Source organism: Dunckerocampus dactyliophorus, chromosome 5 (genome assembly GCF_027744805.1).
Source record: "Dunckerocampus dactyliophorus isolate RoL2022-P2 chromosome 5, RoL_Ddac_1.1, whole genome shotgun sequence".
Taxonomy (NCBI): Eukaryota; Metazoa; Chordata; class Actinopteri; order Syngnathiformes; family Syngnathidae; genus Dunckerocampus; species Dunckerocampus dactyliophorus.
In genome coordinates this window covers 14,266,250-14,278,889 of record NC_072823.1, presented here as the reverse complement: position 1 = coordinate 14,278,889, position 12,640 = coordinate 14,266,250, and the positions used below count along the sequence as shown (strand labels likewise).

General features: G+C 46.4%; 1 protein-coding gene across 1 annotated transcript in view; it reads right to left on the bottom strand.

The window, feature by feature from the left end:
* Positions 1–9,724, bottom strand: part of fads2 (fatty acid desaturase 2) — a 34,617-nt gene extending 24,893 nt beyond the window's left edge. Inside the window, exon 1 of the mRNA XM_054775690.1 lies at positions 9,635–9,724. The gene's annotated coding sequence lies outside the window, so the exon portion shown is untranslated. The remainder of the gene's footprint in view (positions 1–9,634) is intronic.
* Between the last annotated feature and the right edge of the window lie 2,916 nt (positions 9,725–12,640).

Here is a 12,640-nt window from a genome sequence, read left to right as displayed (position 1 = left end):
CCCAGTCACAATACATTCTTTTAAAAGATAAAGCTCTGCTTTGACTGAGCCCGTCAGAGCGGTATTAATTTAACAACATGTTTGTGATTGGGGGTTTGCAGTGTTTACAACTGCAATGCATCACAGAGAGCTATTTCTAATATTTTGTCTCCCTCCTGTTTGGAAACTCACGATGCAGTGCAACTTTACACCATGATAAAACACAATACAAGCGCAGCATACCATACATTCTCATGACTAATACGACACTTTTTTTTTCCTGTTTTTGCATGCAGCTCTGTTCCTCTGAAGAATCCTCTTGCCACCGTTCTTATGGGACGCTCGGCCGTGGGCAAGTAGCCATCATTACTGTTTCAGTGCAATACTGCCAGATTTAGCTTTAAGGGATAGTTTGGATTTTTTGACATGATGTTGCATGACATCCCCATCAGCAGTATAGTGCATCAACAGAGACTTACCAAAAAAAACAGAGCAGGAACAATAGGCTACCGCTAGCAGAAGCCAAGCAGGGACACTAGGTACTCACACACCAAGGAAAAAGCGACCAGAAAGTAGACACACTGAGCAAAACGAGATGCTGGGAGGAGCAAATCGCAGGCGGAGATCGGGGAACAATCTGGCAAGGAGGGAAGCTCACAGCACAGCCTAAGAAGGAGTCAGGTGATAATTGCCAGCAGGTGTGTGTCGTTAGCTCCTCCTAGGCAGCTCAGCAATGTGCTGCAAGACATGGCAGACAGGCGGCAGCAAACAGCACACAGATCATGACAGCCTTTTTGTGATACAAATGTATTACTCTTTTGAACACATATTCATGTCAAAAAATCCAAACTATCCCTTTAATTCTTCTACTTTTGTTGTCTTTGGCACTGTGTTGAAAGCGAAGAGCAAGTGATGAAAGCAATTATGCGAGATTATCATTATTATCATGAGTACGGGTGTCCAAAAATATCGGCCAACCGCTATATAGACGTAAATACTATTAGTATTGTTTTTTTCTGCCGATAACGGCATGTGACTTAGCCAGCAACAAGCTTACTAGCTAAGTGCTGTATGTCCACGGTCTGCAATTATTTCATCATTTTAAGTTTCGCCTTTGGATTGTAAATATGCAATTTGCAATGAAAGCGCTGGTGATGCAAGGGGGGAATAAGGAATCTTTCTTGAATACTTCTAATCTAATTTGTTTCCTTCATGCTACATTCATGCAGCAAAGTAATAACAGACCAGGGGCGATGTGCTGATTGAGCCTAGTTTGTAATTTCACTGATTGTATAACTTTGCACTTTGGTCTTCTACGAATGTTTGTGCCACATAGAAACATGCAGCTTTCCAAATTGTATCACTGCCAGCATCATTCAATTGGATGTTTATTTGTGAATTTATAAGTCTAACCTGTCTTCCTTGCTGAAAGTAGGAGAACATGTTATTTTAGTTGACTAATGGCAGTGACTATTTTGTTGACTCAAAATGTTTACAGTAAATCTGGCACTTTTTCTATAACTTGCTTTGCATATTGCAGGATCTGTCTTATTTTGTATAAACAGTGTTTACAGTCGTCCCTCGTTTATAGCGGTTAATTGGTTCCAGACCTGACAGCGTTAAATGAATTTCTGCGATATAGGATTCAATGTTAATAAATGGAATATTTTCATAGTGAGAGCATAGAAAACCTGTATGATGGTTTTTAACATGATCAGAGCCCTGTAGACATGAAATAACACCTCTATAGTAACCTTTACACTCCTATTATTCTTTATTATTATTATTATTCATTATTATGGCTGACTTCATGACTCCATGCAGTGTTAAGGTAAGGTAATGGAAGCTAATGTCTCAATGTTTTGTGGCATTACTGCCACCTAGTGACCAGAATACTACATATCACATGTATTTTCATATTTTTTGACTAAAGATAGACTATATTCTACCACGAAATAGCGACCGTTAGCAAGGGAGCAATAATCGAATCACGATATCGAGAAGGACGACTGTATTTGTGAAACGCGTCCAGTGATATCACAGTAAAAGAAGCATAATGTGTTCATTCATTACACAAGATGAGACCTGACCATTGAAGGAAAGAACTGCGGCCTATATTGGTATCAGTTGATATTAATATCACTGATGACGTGTTGGACAATATCGGTATGTCTGTTATCGGTAAAACAGCCAACAACATCTGTATTTATGAGATAATGGTTCACTGTGGGGTAAACCCAATGATTTTGAGAAATAATCCGATCACAACCAGCCTTAAAGCTTGGCAAAGAACACAATATAAGCAAGTACACTACCTGCCTGCCAGGTACAGTGAATGATAAGATTTATAAGGTGATGTGCTACGCTGCATCGTAGCGATATGTGTTTGAATGTCAACGTTTTACACTTGTCTTAATACTTTCACTAGTTTGTATCATATACAGGTGTACCTAATGATGTGGGAAGTAAAAATGAGGGGGCAACAGTTTGCACTTGAGACCACAGCAAGACGGCTTTAAAGATGAGAAAGTGTGGGTGCTCTGTTCTAAAAATAGATGGAGGTGATGCTAGCGTAGCTGCCTTTTGGCTCACCTGCAGCCATTTGTTTTAGTTCAGGGAGGGACCAAAGCTCGAACCCTGGCTGCAGGAGCCATACCTTGTGTGCTGGCACAGCTGCCGTGTCTGCAAAAGCTGGCTGTATTTGAGCCATGGTGTTGATGATATTTAGACGAACATAAGGAGACAGCTGAGAAGACCCTTCTTTGTGTGTCAGCTCTCTGAGGCGTTCTCTCTGCCTCGCTGCACCACTGTTCACTCTCTTATCTTTTTCCTGCTTCATTTGGACGTCTACACTTTAATTGGCCAATCTGGCACATACAGCCTGGAGTCAGATACACTCCAATGTTTTCTGCCAGTGCTGGAATGAAGTGAGAGCAATTCAACATGAAGGCCTCAGTGTGAGCTCAGTTACGACTACTCAGGTACTGTTTTCTCTTTACGACAGTTATGAGAAATCAGATTAGCATTTTTACACAAAAACATTAAACATTAAATCTATGGACTGCTTCCCAGAGCATTTTTAGTAACGTTTGTATGGATACGCTACTTTTTTGTTTGTTTCCTAAATAATATACAGTACACTGGAAATGACAAAGATAAGAACAGTGATGAATGAATTTCCAGAGGAACAGAGCTGCTTGCAAAGACGAAAGAACACATGCTGGATTTGTTCTGAGAATGTATGGCATGCTGCAAAAGTGATACAAAAGACAGGAGATGACAATGTGGTTGCTGTATTGGAATGGTAATGACAGTGCATGGTATGTTGTTTGCAGCAAACCTCTATGCTTGTCACACAGACAGATTGTGATGACAGTGCATGATACGTGGTTTATAGTGTACAACTACACTGAGTCATCACGAGATTCCAATTTCATAGCAACACGATTGTCATGATGCAACACAGTTCTACACCACTTCAAACCACGAGTATATAATACATGTGCACCACATCACGCATTGTTGGAGCTACAATAGAAACTATTAAATAAACACCTCTCTGACAAGTTGAAAGAGTAAACCCTCATTTATTGCGGTTAATTGGTTCCAGACCCATGAATTTCCACCTAAGTAGGATTCCTTACATTCCATAAAATGGAATATTTTCATAGCTAGAGCATAGAAAACCTGTTTACGACCTTCTAAATAGTGTCACAATGTGCTAGTGACTACCAGTTGTTGTGGTTGTCACTGCGTGGTACCTGCCTTCTTCTGGCTTGTTTCTCCTGTATTGTTGCAGTTACACCTTAAGCGGGCTGGAGGCGGGGACGCTGGGCACACCTGCGGCTAATTACCCAATACCCATTTAAGCCGACTACCCACAGCTGGCAGCCGCTGGTTCATTGTTTCGCCTCTGCTGGCAACACACCCGAGTGCTTCTGCTACCAGTCGTTGTTCCATGCCCATTTGGACCTGCCGCCTCCCTGCCGTCCAGCTAACTCCAGTGTTTGTACTTTTCTTCATGGTGTACCTTTCATTTGCCTTTTGTCTCTATTTTTGCCACAACACCATCGTTTTCCGTTTTTGGATCTACTCTCTCTTGCACTTTTTGTCATTAAAAATCCTGAATTACCACACGAACTCTAAGCCTCTGCATCTGGGGTCCTAACCACACCGAGAACCTGACAGAATGAACCAGCCAGCAATGGACCCCGTGGAGCCCGCGCCCATTACATTGGCGCTGCGTCACCAGGCTCAACGCCTGGGCAGACAAGAGGAACAACTTAATGCTTTGGGTTCGTGCTTTAAAAGCCTAGCTGACCAACAAGACGCTCGCATGCAGGCTCTGGAGACACAGCTCGGCGCGTTGGTCGCAACCCTACAGCAAGGATCTTCCACCACCACACCACCCGCTAACCCGGAAAGACCCACAGAACATTCGCCCTCGTCAGACGCCATCTTACCTGCGCTCGGCTCAGTGCTGTCCAAACCCGAGAGGTTCTCCGGCGAGTCCGGTGAGGTACACACCTTCCTCACTCAATGCGAGCTCCACTTCGAGCTGCAGGCGGCTGCCTTCCGCTCCGAGCGGGCACGGATCGCCTTCATCATTTCCCATCTGACTGGCAAAGCAGGGGAGTGGGCCACGGCGGAATGGAGCCGCCGATCTCCCACTTGCTCGTCCTATTCAGCCTTCACCAGGGCGATGGAACAGGTGTTCCAACGGACTCCTCCCGGGCGCGACGCAGCACGCGCCCTACTGCGGATAAGTCAGGGACGCCGCAGCGCCATCGACTACGCCGTCGAGTTCCGCGCACTTGCGGCAAAAAGTGATTGGAACGCCACGGCCCTGCTGGATGCATTTTTTACTGGCCTGGCTGATCCCATCAAGGACCAGATGATTCCGCTGGAGACCCCGGCAACCCTCGACGACCTCATCGCCTTGGCTGGCCGCATCGAAAAGCGCCTCAGCGACCGCCATGCGGACCGGGGACGCGGCACCCCCGGCTACAGCCGCGGCGATTACAAGTTCCAACAGACACCGCCCCGGCCATCCGCCTACATGGAATCCACTCCTGCACCTCGGCTCGACGAACCTATGCAGCTGGGAGGGAGTCGTCTCACTCCTGCGGAGAGGAATCGCCGCAAGCTCCTCCGCTTGTGCATCTACTGCGGCCAGGCAGGTCATTCCCTCTCCAGCTGTCCGGTCCGTCCCGGCAGCCCACGCACCCAAGCTGCACATCCACGCTCTCCAAGCGCGTCCGGAGACACGCCCCCCCGGATGACGTCAGCGCCTGACGCGGTTGGTAGACTACAACTCCCAGGTACTCTCTCCTGGTCCACCAAACAATTAGACATTAACCCTTTCATTGACTCAGGGGCAGATGACAATTTTATTGATGAGGGGTTTGTCAAACAACATGGGGTTCCTGTGGTAAAACTAGCTGATACTAAAGTTGTGCGTTCCCTTGATGGGCGTCACCTTGCTACTATCACGCACCAAACCACTCCACTTCTTCTCCGCATTTCTGGTAACCACTCGGAGACCATGAGTTTCTTAGTCATTCCTTCCCGTTCAGCACCCATCGTATTAGGGCTTACCTGGTTGCTCAAACATAACCCCCACATTGATTGGGCTAAATCCACCATTATTAATTGGAGCGTTTTTTGTCACACCCACTGTCTCAAATCAGCATGTCCACGAACTCCGCCCGCCCAGATAGCATTGCCGGAAAGAATTGATCTCACCTCGGTACCCTCAGTTTACCACGACCTCCGTGAAGCATTCAGTAAAGAAAAAGCCCAGTCACTTCCTCCTCACAGACCATATGATTGTGCCATTGAGCTACTTCCCGGTGCTACCCTCCCATCCGCACGGCTATTTAACATTTCCAAACCTGAAAGGGAAGCGTTGGAGCAGTATATTGCCACGTCTCTCGCAGCTGGCCTCATTCGTCCTTCATCGTCCCCACTAGCTGCTGGTTTTTTTTTCGTGGACAAAAAAGATAAGTCCCTCCGCCCTTGTGTGGACTACCGGGCTCTCAATGATATTACAGTAAAGAATAAGTACCCATTACCGCTCATGGATTCCGCATTTAACTCCCTCCACTCCGCCAAGATATTCACTAAGCTTGACCTTCGGTCCGCCTACCATCTAGTTCGTGTCCGAGAGGGTGATGAATGGAAGACCGCGTTCAATACCCCTCTCGGACACTTTGAATATCTAGTCATGCCTTTCGGACTCACCAATGCTCCAGCCGTGTTCCAAAGCTTCATAAATGACGTCCTGCGAGATATGCTCGGCCGCTTTATTTTCGTTTATTTGGACGATATTCTAATTTTTTCATCCTCACTCGAGGAACACACCCAGCACGTTCGTCTGGTCCTCCAAAGGCTACTTGAGAACAAATTATTTGTTAAGGCAGAGAAATGTTCTTTCCACTCGTCGTCCGTTTCCTTTCTGGGGTTCATTGTGGAACAAGGCCAAGTTAGTCCCGACCCAGCCAAGATCCAGGCTGTGGTCGACTGGCCCGTTCCTACATCAAGGAAGCTTCTTCAAAGGTTCCTAGGCTTTGCCAATTTCTATCGACGATTTATTAGGAATTTTAGCCGGGTCGCAGAACCAATGACGAAGCTCACATCTGTTAAAGTTCCTTTTAGGTGGACCCCAGAGGCAGACGCAGCATTTAGTAAGCTTAAATCTTTATTCACCTCGGTTCCTGTGCTCATTCACCCTAACCCCTCCTCTCAATTCATTGTCGAGGTTGATGCGTCAGACACCGGCGTAGGGGCCGTCCTCTCCCAGCGCTCGAGCGACGACCAGAGGCTCCACCCCTGTGCCTTCTTCTCCCGCCGCCTGACCCCGGCCGAACGCAACTACGACATTGGCAACAGAGAATTATTGGCACTCATCCTGGCGTTGCAAGAGTGGAGGCACTGGCTCGAGGGTGCTGAACTCCCGTTCATTGTTCACACTGACCACAAAAACCTGTCATACCTCCGCTCCGCTCAGCGTCTCAATCCCCGACAAGCACGATGGGCCCTTTTCCTCACTCGATTCAATTTCACCCTGACCTACCGCCCGGGCTCCCAAAACACCAAGCCCGACGCCCTCTCCCGACTACACGCACCGGCCCCGGAGCAACCCCGCCAGGAATATATCGTCCCCCAGTCCCGGATCCTGGGTGCCCTTCAGTGGGATATTGAGCGGCGGGTGGCCAACGCTGCTGAAGAAATCTCCACCCCTGAAGGTTGTCCGGCGGCACGGCTGTTTGTCGTCCCGGGACTCCGCTCCGAGGTCCTCCGGTGGGCCCATGAGTCCAAGGTAGCATGCCACCCCGGAGTCTCCCGCACCGCTTTCCTCCTGGCGCAACGGTTCTGGTGGCCGTCATTCCGAGCGGACGTCCAGAAGTTCGTGGCCGCCTGCCCAGTCTGCGCACGGAACAAGCCATCTCATCTGGCTCCAGCGGGCTTCCTGCGACCGCTCCCCATCCCCTCCCGCCCATGGTCCCACATAGCACTGGACTTCGTGACAGGACTCCCACCATCTAACGGAAATACAGTCGTCCTCACCATAGTGGATCGCTTTTCGAAAATGGCTCACTTTATAGCACTCCCAAAGCTCCCCTCGGCCCTGGAGACGGCAGACTTACTAGTCTCTCACGCCTTGAGACTGCATGGAATCCCCCTGGACGTGGTCTCAGACAGGGGACCACAATTTACATCTGCTGTCTGGAAGGCGTTCTGCAAAGCCCTCGGAGCATCACCCAGTCTGTCCTCGGGCTATCATCCACAGAGCAACGGTCAAACCGAGAGAGCCAATCAGGACCTGGAGGCGGCCATCCGCTGTGTTTGCCATCAACAGCCCGCCTCCTGGTCCCTCAACCTGCCGTGGATCGAGTATGCTCGCAACACCTTGGTCTGCTCCGCCACGGGCCTGTCCCCGTTCCACGTCGCCTATGGTTACCAGCCTCCAGCATTCCCATCCCTGGAATCAGAGGTGACAGTCCCCTCCGTGGCCGCCCACCTACAACGGGCCCGCCGGGCCTGGCGCAACACACGGGCAGCTCTTGGTCGGACATCAGAGCGCAACCAACGCCTAGCCAACCGCCACCGCTCAGTCGCCCCTGATTACAAGCCAGGACAGAGGGTGTGGCTTTCTTCCCGTGATTTACCCCTTCATGTTGACTCAAAGAAGCTCCAGCCCAGATTCATCGGCCCTTACCCCGTGGATCGTGTCCTGAACCCCTCCGCTGTTCGACTCCGTCTGCCAGAGTCCCTCAGGATACATCCGGTTTTTCATGTCTCACTCCTTAAACCAGTTACCACCAGCAACCTCAGCCCTCCGGAGGTGCCTCCCCCTCCCCCCAGGATGATTGAAGGCCACCCAGCATTCACGGTCAAGGCCATTTTGGACGTGAGAAGAAGGGGCAGGGGTTTCCAGTATTTGGTTGACTGGGAGGGGTACGGCCCCGAGGATCGTTCATGGATTTCCCGGTCCCTCATTCTCGACCCCACCCTCATTTCGGACTTTCACAAGCGTTTCCCAGAGAAGCCAGGTAAGCCGCCGGGTGGCGCCCATTAAGGGGGGGGGGGTACTGTCACAATGTGCTAGTGACTACCAGTTGTTGTGGTTGTCACTGCGTGGTACCTGCCTTCTTCTGGCTTGTTTCTCCTGTATTGTTGCAGTTACACCTTAAGCGGGCTGGAGGCGGGGACGCTGGGCACACCTGCGGCTAATTACCCAATACCCATTTAAGCCGACTACCTACAGCTGGCAGCCGCTGGTTCATTGTTTCGCCTCTGCTGGCAACACACCCGAGTGCTTCTGCTACCAGTCGTTGTTCCATGCCCATTTGGACCTGCCGCCTCCCTGCCGTCCAGCTAACTCCAGTGTTTGTACTTTTCTTCATGGTGTACCTTTCATTTGCCTTTTGTCTCTATTTTTGCCACAACACCATCGTTTTCCGTTTTTGGATCTACTCTCTCTTGCACTTTTTGTCATTAAAAATCCTGAATTACCACACGAACTCTAAGCCTCTGCATCTGGGGTCCTAACCACACCGAGAACCTGACAAAATAGAGTTTTTAACATTATTAGAGCCCTCTAGACATGAAATAACACCCCTACAGTCACCTTTACACTCGGATTACACAATATAGTAGACCAATGGTTCCCAAACTTTTCACAGTTGCGAACCCCTTCAGATATCTGACTGGAAGTCATGTACCACACATACATATACCACACAATGAAACATCTGTGATATATGATTAAATATGTATTATGACATTATATTAAAAAATCATGTGTGTTACTCTTCAACTGCACACATGGCTAATAATTTAAGACGGAGAGGCAGGTGTTAAGTATTTAAGCGGTATTTAAAACGTGATGAACTGTGATCTTTATGCTCTTCTGCAGTGCTTTGGTCTGCAACAACATGGAAATAATCAGTACAACGCAACTAATGTGACATGTAAATGTAATAATTATAAATAATGATGAAAACAAAGGCACGTAACATACAGAAATCAACAAGGCAATTCATTCAATACGAGGCTTATTACTAAAATGGACATATGAGCACATGTAGTAAGACATTATGTGCCAAGCGAAAATGAACAGCAGCACAGAGCTAACATTATTAAACCTCACCTCTGTGTATTTACCCACAGCATTAACCCTTGTGAGCAAGGACGAGGTGAAAGGAAGAAGAGAAAATAGAGGTCTGTCTGTGCATCGTCGGAGAAAGTCACACACATACGTCTCAATCTGCATCACAGATGGTGTGTTCAAGGACCGCCGAACAAGTGGCAGCAACGCCTTATGAAGACACGTCATTAGTGAAAGCATAAATTTACTTATGCGTGCAAAATTGGGGGCTTTCTAACATAGTCAGTGCATCCAGCCAGCAACAAATCATACAAATCATACAGTTCATAAAACACACTAATTAGTCACAGCACCACGAAAGAAGACCAGCTCTCATTTAGCACGCAATATAAACGATCTTGAGATTAAACACTTCCGATACACGTCATCATCAAACGTACTTATTGGTTCATCTAACACACACAGAACAATGAAGAACTTCCAAGCTGTCACCTGTCTTCTGTACTGTACTACTTACCTGCTGTGGCTGTTCACGCGAAGCCTTCGAGTGCATTACGTAAATTTCAGGTTTAGGCGCTAATGTAGTCAAGCCGTTTTTAGTTTTTATTCATGTACCCCCAATCTGCGTCCCCCGTACCCCCACATTGGGAACCTAGGTAGTATACATAATAATAGAAAATAAGCCATTTAAGACATAAATAATGGGCGCCACACACGGGAGGTGACATCGCCTCGACTCCATTCGTTTTCAATGGAACCTGCGCGATAGGGCGATTATCGCATGTTGCCATCCTGTCAAGCGCGAAATTCGTGCGTTTGAAAGTTTCTGCTCGTGCGTGTCATGCGACGCAAATTTTCAACTATTCATCGCTGTCGCTCAGATGGGGACCAATCAGCGGGAGTTTCATTGATCAACCAACGAGCGGACAGGATGCTAATCAGTACGCTATACTTGCCTTCCCCGAGCTACTGTGTTTGACATTTCTAAAAAAAAAGAATATAGAGATATAAAGAAAAAAACAGCGGCTTGGGAACCCGTTGGCGCCAGAGTAAACATAAGTAAGTTTACATTAATTTACACAAACATTTATGTAAGTTACAAGCAATACTTAGCAATGCTAGCAAGATTCGGTACTAGCAAGAGTCCTTGCTTTTCCTCCTTTGAACTACTTTGATACCCCGAAATTTCCCCCACATCTTACAGTCAATCAAACCGTGGGAGACTCGTATAATTCGCTCTGGATGTGAATGTGTCGCTCACCTGTGTAGCTGGTCGCAATCGCGGTCGTTTGTCGCCTCCCGTGTGTGGAGCCCATAAGACTCGTTCTCATGTGTGTTTCTATCAATGTGTACCGACGCTATGGGGAGCTGAGTGACGGGTGGACAGGAAGTGACGTCGAGGGTTCAGAGTTGAGTTTTAGTTTGGGCTCATATTTTTTGACTAATAATAGGCCTTATTCAGCCACAAAACAGCATGATTTATTAATTAATATATTTTTGAAAACCCGTGATAGAGTGAAGCAGCAAAGTGTCAAGGAATTAATGTATTACAGTATATTCTTTATATGTATGTTAACTGTAAAAGCCAAACTGTACTAACGACTTCCAAGTGCATTTTTGGGAACATGTTTTGATATTTTACTGCTTTTTCAGACTTTTATTTGTTTTCGGATTATATGCTGACAAGGGGAGGAATAAATAATCAATAAATGGTTATGTTAGTATTGCTAAAAGACCAAATCAAATTGTGGCCTAAAACCTGTTTCCCAGTACTCTGTAGGATACTGAATGAATTTATGCTTATTTTGTCAAACTTTTGTGCAAAATGAGCTGCTAATTGTGACATAAAATATTCAAAAAGTATAATCAATGCCTCCGTCATCATCATCATCACTCACAGAGCATAGTTTATGATCACAATCATTACACACAAGCACCCACCACAATAAATATCAAGCATGGGTCTAATTAAAATGCAATTAGCTGGACGTTGCATTCAAAATAGCTCAACAGTATGAAAAACAACTCACTTCGGGCTCCTCCTTTTGAGATCATATGACTGTGCCAAGTCACATTCCTCGATTGGTGTACTTTCACTATGAATAAAATAAAACTACAAAAATGTCTTTCCTTCTGAATGCGTCCTCACTGCCAAGACAACAGATGAGGAAGAGTCTAGGGGATCCAGGCAGGAAATAAGACATTTAAATGTCAAAGCAAGCACGTGTACAAGACGGTGTGAAGTTCCTACTAACCTGAGAAGACTAAATGGAATAAATCTTTTTCAAGGACTTTCACAGAAATGTGCATTTGAGTGTTTATGCAGTGTGCTGGTTTGAACCTGAAACACACACAGACCAATGTGAGCATAAATGTGATACACATGAGCGGTATGAACAATGCATGAGCTCATTAAGCTACATGGGTAAATCTGACATCTTGTTCGGAAACACAATAGAAAATTCTATCACAGTGTTACGGTCACTATGTCGCTGACTAATGTGTTGCTCAGAGCAACACGTTTTCTATTAGCCTCCAATGCAAAAACAAGGCCTGCGAGTGGCCATCGTTATCAGTAAATGAAAGCACATGCTTAATCAGTGTTGACATTAGCTTCTAATTATTCATATGGCACTTTTATTACACTGTATGTTCACGGAGGACCATTTTTAATTAACAGTTAAAAGACAGGCATGTCAAAGTGCTCTTGCTCGCATTTAACATGTGACCAAAGCTTTAGCTACTGTAAGGGAAACCAAATTCTTTTAGCATTGGAAAGGATCACATCTCATCCAAAGTGGCACTAAAGCTCCTTAACGATGTGGCTGACATGCATACAAGCTGTTTTTTTCTGATGCAAATCATGATAAACAGAGTATCTCACAAGATTTCAGTAAGCATTTCTCAAGGAACAATACTGTAGAAGTGAAAGTTGGATATACTTTAAAGTAGTCATTGTACAGCTTGCATAGCAGTATAGATTGACTAGACACAGCCATTATTGTCTAAATAGCCGGCAACACAAGTGAGTACAGTGAAGATGTCCAA